Here is a 7,199-nt window from a genome sequence, read left to right on the forward strand (position 1 = left end):
TTTGCAAGGAAATGTAGCCCTTTGAGCTTGTTTGATTTGGATATGTATTCTTAAAGTAAATATTGCTATTGATGGTTTCCTGTTTAATGTTAAGCTAGTCAAGTGACCCTAGAAATCTTCCGGTTGTGTTAAAGTTTCCTTTACATAGATTCCAATGTAACTGCTTTCACAGTATTTGGTATGTAAAAACCAACGACCTCCTGTATTCAAACTTATACCATTTTATTCTTACACTTCCTAAGAGACAAATTACTTGACAAGACTAACGGTATTATTTTAAAGTAATGATGCTAGATCCCATTTAGACCAACATTTAACGTATGTCACATTAAGTTTTAGACAGAAATTAAATTAACTATGCTGGCTTCCTGGTTCTTGGGAAGTTATTTCTCTTTTTTTCTTATCTTCAAAATTAAATTAAATTAAATTCCACCTAATCCATCAACATTCCTACATCTGGACCCACATCCTCATCTCTTCCTGCAGGAATACGGCTCCTATCCCCTCACTTGCCTGCCAGATACCGTTCCTCCTTCACTTCCATGAGGCTCTCGGGATCCTTTCTCTCTTCTGCATCATCCCTTCTTCTGCAGTAAATGATTCCCATCAGCATAAAAGCATGCTGTAATGTCTTTCCTCTTGTTTTTATTCAAAAAAACATGTGAACCGCATCAGCTCTTCTGCAAAGACTTGACATTTCTGGACCAATAGAATGACTTGTAGATCTGTGAAGTGGGCATGGTTTTTCTGACCTTTGTCTCTGCATATGTTTCCACACCCTCTGTATCTGGTGAATGCACACCTTCCATCAGGACTCAGATCAGCTTGGGTCACCTGGATGGCACAGTCGGTTGAGCATCAGACTGTTGGTTCCTGCTCAGGTCATGATCTTAAGGTAGTGAGATCGAGCCCCACACTGAGCCCACATGGGGCTCATGCTCAATGCAGAGTTGGCTTGGGATTCTTTCCCTCTTCCTCTTCCCCTCCTTATAGTCCACCCCCTGCTCACGTGCTCTCTCTCTAAAATAAATAAATAAATAAATAAATTAATTAATAACAGATCAATTTATACTGTCTTTGAAGCCCCTTAAGTCTTGACACTACCAATAATTAGGTTTTCTTTCCTCCATGTTATTATACCTTGTATAGATATCTTTATTTTTTCCATATATTTCATATAGTGTAATTATTTGTCTGTATGTCTCTCTACTTCAATGTACAGGGAAATCTATGCAGGCAGAGACCGTGTATTATTAATCCTATAATTTCAGTTTTTTAATTTTTATTTCATCTTTTGTAAAGAGCAGGGAACAGCTAACATGCCTGATCATGTGATGAATATTTTTAAACTGCAGAAGTTTATAAAACAAAACTTCTTTTTTCTAAAACATAACTATTTTCCTAATATGAGTTACTCACATATACACTTATTTTTTTAATATTGAAATATAACCCACATACCACAAAATTCACCCCTTTAAAGTGTATAATTCAGTGGTTTTTAATATATTTACCAACTTGTATAAACATCACCACTATCTGATTCCAGAACATTTACAATTCCAGAACATTTTCATTATCCCCAAAAGAAATTCTGACCCCCATTAGCAGTTACTTCCCATCCCTACCCCCTTTCCAGGTCAGCTAATCTGCTTTCCACCTCTATAGTTTTGCCTATTCTGGACATTTAATATAAATGGAATTATGTAATATGTGGCTTTTTATGCCTGGCTTCTTTCATGTAGCACCATATTTTTAAAGTTCATCCATGTTGTAGCATGTTTTATTACTCTTTATGACTGAATAATATTCCATTGGATAGATATACCATATTTCGTTTATCCATTCTTCAATTGATGGATATTTGGGTTTTCCACTTTTTGACTATTATGAATAATGCTTCTGTGAACATCCATGTTCAGATTTTTGTGTGGGTGGACATATGTTTTCAATTTTCTTGGGTAAATGTTAGGGAGAGAATTACTGGGTCATATAATTCTGTTCTTTGAGGAACTGCCAAACCGTCTTCCAGAGTGACGGCACTACTTCCTGTTCCCATGAGCCATGTATAAGAGTTCCAATTTCTCTACATCCTTGCCAACACTTGCCATTGTTCATCTTTTTAATTATAGTCCACTTGGTGGGTATGAAGTGGTATCTCATTGTAGTTATACAGGGTTTGATATCGTCTTCCCATAAAAGGATTATAAAGATTTAAAACCAATAAACAAATATTTCATTTTATATTACTCTGAAATAAATGGGAGGTAAGACTCTCAGAGGATGGAACTATCCTTTTTTCTTATCTAAAATGTTTTGTAGGACTTTGCATATTTTAAATTATTTTCCTATTCCTAACGTACTTCCAAGATTCTCCTGTCCCCCCCCCCTTTTTTTTTTGGCAATATAAGATCCCCTGATGCTGTTAATTAAAATTTGACTCATGTTGATTTTGAGGGAAAAATACTTTCTAGCTCCTATCTATCCTACATGTAAGCATTATATGACAGTTCAGGGCTAAGGAAAAAGATAACACATTTGTCCCCCTTGTGACTCTTTAGACTTTTTTTTTCTTCTTATTTTTTTTCTTAACTATTCTTTTCTGATAACTAGCAATTACTTTGGTTTTGTCTGCATGTAACCCACTCAACTTAGTATTGCTTGAAACTTTTTATAAACGCAGTACAATTCCTTTCCGCGGCACAACATAGGGATGGATATTCAGCATAGATAGTGGGTTTTAGAAGTCGGGTAATTTGTTTGAACATGCAGTAGTGTGGAGTGACATTTGTTACAGTGGCTGTTTGTACCTTTATGCACACATTCCTTTGGTTGAGTCTTACAAATGAGGTGACTGTGATTGTAGCCAGCACTCCAGTCTCTAGTTGAAGAGAGGATTATTCCAGCTTCTACAAAAAATGGTGACAATGATTTGCCCAGATGGATTCCCAAGCTGATAAGATATGGCCAAATGCTACAGGCCATTTTCTGCAGTGTTAGGGTTATTGAGAGACCTCTGTTGACATGACCCAAATATATTCTCATGGGCTCGTTGCTCTGTTTTTTCCATGCTTATAAAATATTCATCCAATGATCTTGTGTTCATGCACTTCAAGTATTTCTCAATTTTGTTTGGGGGCTTTAGGTTAGTCATTGACTAATGCTTTCTTCATTCATTCACAATTTATTCACCCTGGATCCTTAGTGCGGTGTCTGTGATTTTCATTATTATTATTATTATCACTAAAATGTTATCTCCTCAAAGACTTCTCTGACTTTTCCTTAAGCTACCATGTATGTATATAGCTGTGTATAGCCTAATCAACCCATTCCATACAACCTTACCTTAAATATCTCCGATGAAATATTTTAACTTCACTTTCATGTGAGTGCAGAGCTGAACATTTAGCTTAAATAGTGTCACTTCACCCTCACAAACAGACACAACTAAACATTAATCACCACATAATTCACCTTACCAATTATGCACGATTATTTTATTTTGAACTAGAAGTAAAAAATAATAAGCATCCATATTTCTGTCTGTTAATATACAGTGATTTTTAAAAGGAAGGAAAGCAAATTACGTAGAAGAATAATTCGTACTGATAATGATAAATGTTTGAAAGTTACATTACCTTAACTGTGTCTCATCAATGAGGGGCGATCATGTCTCATTTTTACTTCTTCATGCATTTTGAATATAAAATATTTTATTTTGCTTTCAATTTCTTTGTTACACTGACTTTTCCTAACAAGAGGATTAATATTTTTCAATGGTTCTTAAGATTGATATTGGTAAGCAGCTAACTTCCCCTGTTTAAGTATATATTTCTTTTTTTTTTTTAAAGATTTTATTTATTTATTCGACAGAGAGAGACAGCCAGCGAGAGAGGGAACACAAGCAGGGGGAGGGAGAGGAAGAAGCAGGCTCATAGCAGAGGAGCCTGATGTGGGGCTCGATCCCACAACGCCGGGATCACGCCCTGAGCCGAAGGCAGACGCCTAACCGCTGTGCCACGCAGGCGCCCCTAAGTATATATTTCTTACCCGTAAAATTTCTTGTTTTTATTGTTTATGCTTCTAATAAAACTACATTTAATTTATGCTACTAGGAACTCTGAGGGTGGGCAATAAAAAGATTGTCCTGTCTTCCTCCTCCCCAAGAATACAATGCTTATCTAACTAAAAATTTGAGGCAAATTCAAGAGCACGAATGGACAAAGCCATGTGTTTTAGCAACTGGAATTAAAAGAAATGGAAGCTCAGAACATGTCCCATTTACCATGACGTTTACATGGTGAGGAAATATACCACTGCTGTATTAGCATGTACACCTGCAAAGTCTGGGACTTACCGGGATGTCTGTAAATGGAAGGTGTATCGGGAGTTCCCACAGTTACCGCAGCATTTATTTCAATTTGAATGTGTAATTTATCACATACTCACAGTGCATAAACTTGAACAGAGTGCAGCATTGGGCTTGGATGACATGGTTTTATGGTTCCAGATGTTTTCAAATCTTTCAAATTTGCTTTGAACCGAATGATCCATCCATCTTTTTAGAATTGTTTTCTTTTAATTGCCAATTGCATCCATTTTCTCTAAAGAAGAAGAAGCATCTTGACCCCCAAATAATGAATTCTTATTGAATTCTAAACTAGTAGGTCCTATTCTATATCATGTCATCGTATTACATTCAACAACTTTAAAAGTCGAGGATTTAAAGTTCCTCTCCTCCATTTTGTTGACTTCATTGGTCAAATTCTTATTAGAATGATTTTAGAATCCTAATTTTAGTAGCAATGCCCTGTAGGACGGAGACTGGACGTTGCAGACTAGATGCCTGGCTGTGTTATTGGTCAAGTTACAGAGTCATGTAAAGCCTCGGTTTTCCTATATAGAAAATGGGTAATAATAAAATAGAAGAGCCTCCTTACCTGTGCAGAATTGATACTGGAAGAAAAACCCACTTAAAATGGATATACTTCAAATACCATAAATTTCATAGCAAATTATAAGAAGTTTGCAAATTCATCTTTAAACATTCAAGCTGAACTATCTGATAATGAATTTATTTTAATTCATAGTTTAACATTGCAAAGATAAGCTATTTTTTATTTTATTTTACTTTTTTAGATTTTATTTATTTATTTGACAGAGAGAGAGGCAGTGGGAGAGGGAACACAAGCAGGGGGAGTCGGAGAGGGAGAAGGAGAAGCAGACTTCCCACTAGGCAGGGAGCTCGATGCGGAGCTCGATCCCAGAACGCTGGGATCATGACCTGAGCCAAAGGCAGACGCTTAACAGCTCAGCCACCCACCCAGGCGCCCCAAGATAAGCTATTTTTTAACATAAATACAGAATGAAGCAGGTATTAATTTTGGCATAATTTTGGAGGGGTAAAATTATATGATGGCATGATAGACAATCTTCACTTCAGACTTGGCTTTTAAAGCAGGATCAAGATTTTCTGATACTTAAATCATTCTTTTTTGAAAAACATAACCTGCCAACAGTTTGCTGATTTTCTTTTTCAGTTGTTAGCTACTCTAAATTCTGCCAAGTCCTCATTTGTTCATGCCTGTGATTTGAACAGTGTTCCAACATATTTTTTTTAATCAACTTCACGAAATCTGCCTCTTTTCCAAAATCTACAATTATGATTTGTTGTTGGTTTTCACTGTGTTTCTTGATGTTTGACTCAATTAACAAGAAACTGAGGGACAAAAACTTGGCTCTTGTACTGGGATTTTGGCATTAAACGGAAGTGATGTTCGTTTGAGTGCAATTCATTCTGTAAGTGGTCAATTTACTAGTGAATAGTTTGTGTTATAGTGACTTTTACTTTCTCTTAATATTTCAACTCAATAAATGAATACTGATATAAGGGCGCCCTAACGCATATTATTAAGAAATGTAAAGGCAGGAATATATCTACGACACTTAGCACAGTGCCTGGTATATATTAATCAAACAATACCTATTTGTGATTGTTACTCTTATGATTATTTTATAATCATTTTATAACAAAGATAGTTTAATATATATGGTAAGTCTTTGGGATACGCATTTAACAGAATGAACTTAGCCATCTAGCAATTCCCAAACTGTTGAGGTCAACCAACCACTACTGTGATTGGGGCCACCCCTTCCATTTATTTAACTCACCAGGGTTTATTTCCACAAACCAACTGACAAAACAACAACAACAACAACAACAACAACAACAAAAACCAAAAAAACTTTTTTAGAGACTCTGCAGCCCAATCCATTCATGCTGGTTTTTCTTTTCAAAGGGAGGACTTAGAAAGCATAGACAGAGAGGTTAGGCTTGTAAGTCAGAAGTTGAGAAGGAGATGGTTTTTGGCTGAACTAATGCAGAGTGAGAGATCAAGATAGTTATGTCAGCTGCAATTTCCTTCAGACATCTTGCCTCCCTCCTTTCCTTCGTCCTTCAGTTTGTTTGCAGTCCTCTTTGAGTCAAGATAGAAATCAAAAGTAAAAGTAGGATCTAATCATTATGATTTTTATTTGAGATGGAGGAAAAAAGAGACAAAAACTGGGATATGTGGAAAGATTAATAACCCTGGTCGAGAACACGCAGTGCCAAGTTCCCAAGACATGCAGTCAGGGTGACCTTAGCAAAGAAATTGAGCCCTATATAGGATGGTTGCCATTTCTTCAGTTGGACTCCCCCACCCCTAACCATTCTATCCTTGCTTCCATTCCTAAATTTATTTTTTTAATGTGGGTTATCAGATCAGTAGGTACTTGATCTCTCTGCTCCAGCGCTTTTTAAAATTAAAGTGCACGAGAATCCCCTGGAGATTTTACTAAAATGCAGGTTCTGACTCCGTAGGTCTGGGGAAGGGCCCAAGTCTGTTTCTAATAGTTCCTGGGTGATATTGCTCCTGGTCCAGGGCCAAAGACTGCACTGGAGGAGCAAGAATCTGGGATATTCCCAGGAATGTTTGGTCAGATGAAATGAAAGGCCTTACTGATGATTAAAGAGATTACATGTGAAGTTTTCCCTTTATCAATATTGCTTTGCCATATATCAGGAAATTGAATTGGTCTTTCCAGCACTATTTGGGCTTTCAAAGGCAGGCTAGTTACTCTATTTCTGGCCTTTCAAGGACATTGCAAAATGATGATGTTCTACTCTCTTCTTGGGTGTCAACATGAAGCTGTCTCCT

Source organism: Ursus arctos, unplaced genomic scaffold (genome assembly GCF_023065955.2).
Source record: "Ursus arctos isolate Adak ecotype North America unplaced genomic scaffold, UrsArc2.0 scaffold_11, whole genome shotgun sequence".
NCBI classification, from domain to species: domain Eukaryota; kingdom Metazoa; phylum Chordata; class Mammalia; order Carnivora; family Ursidae; genus Ursus; species Ursus arctos.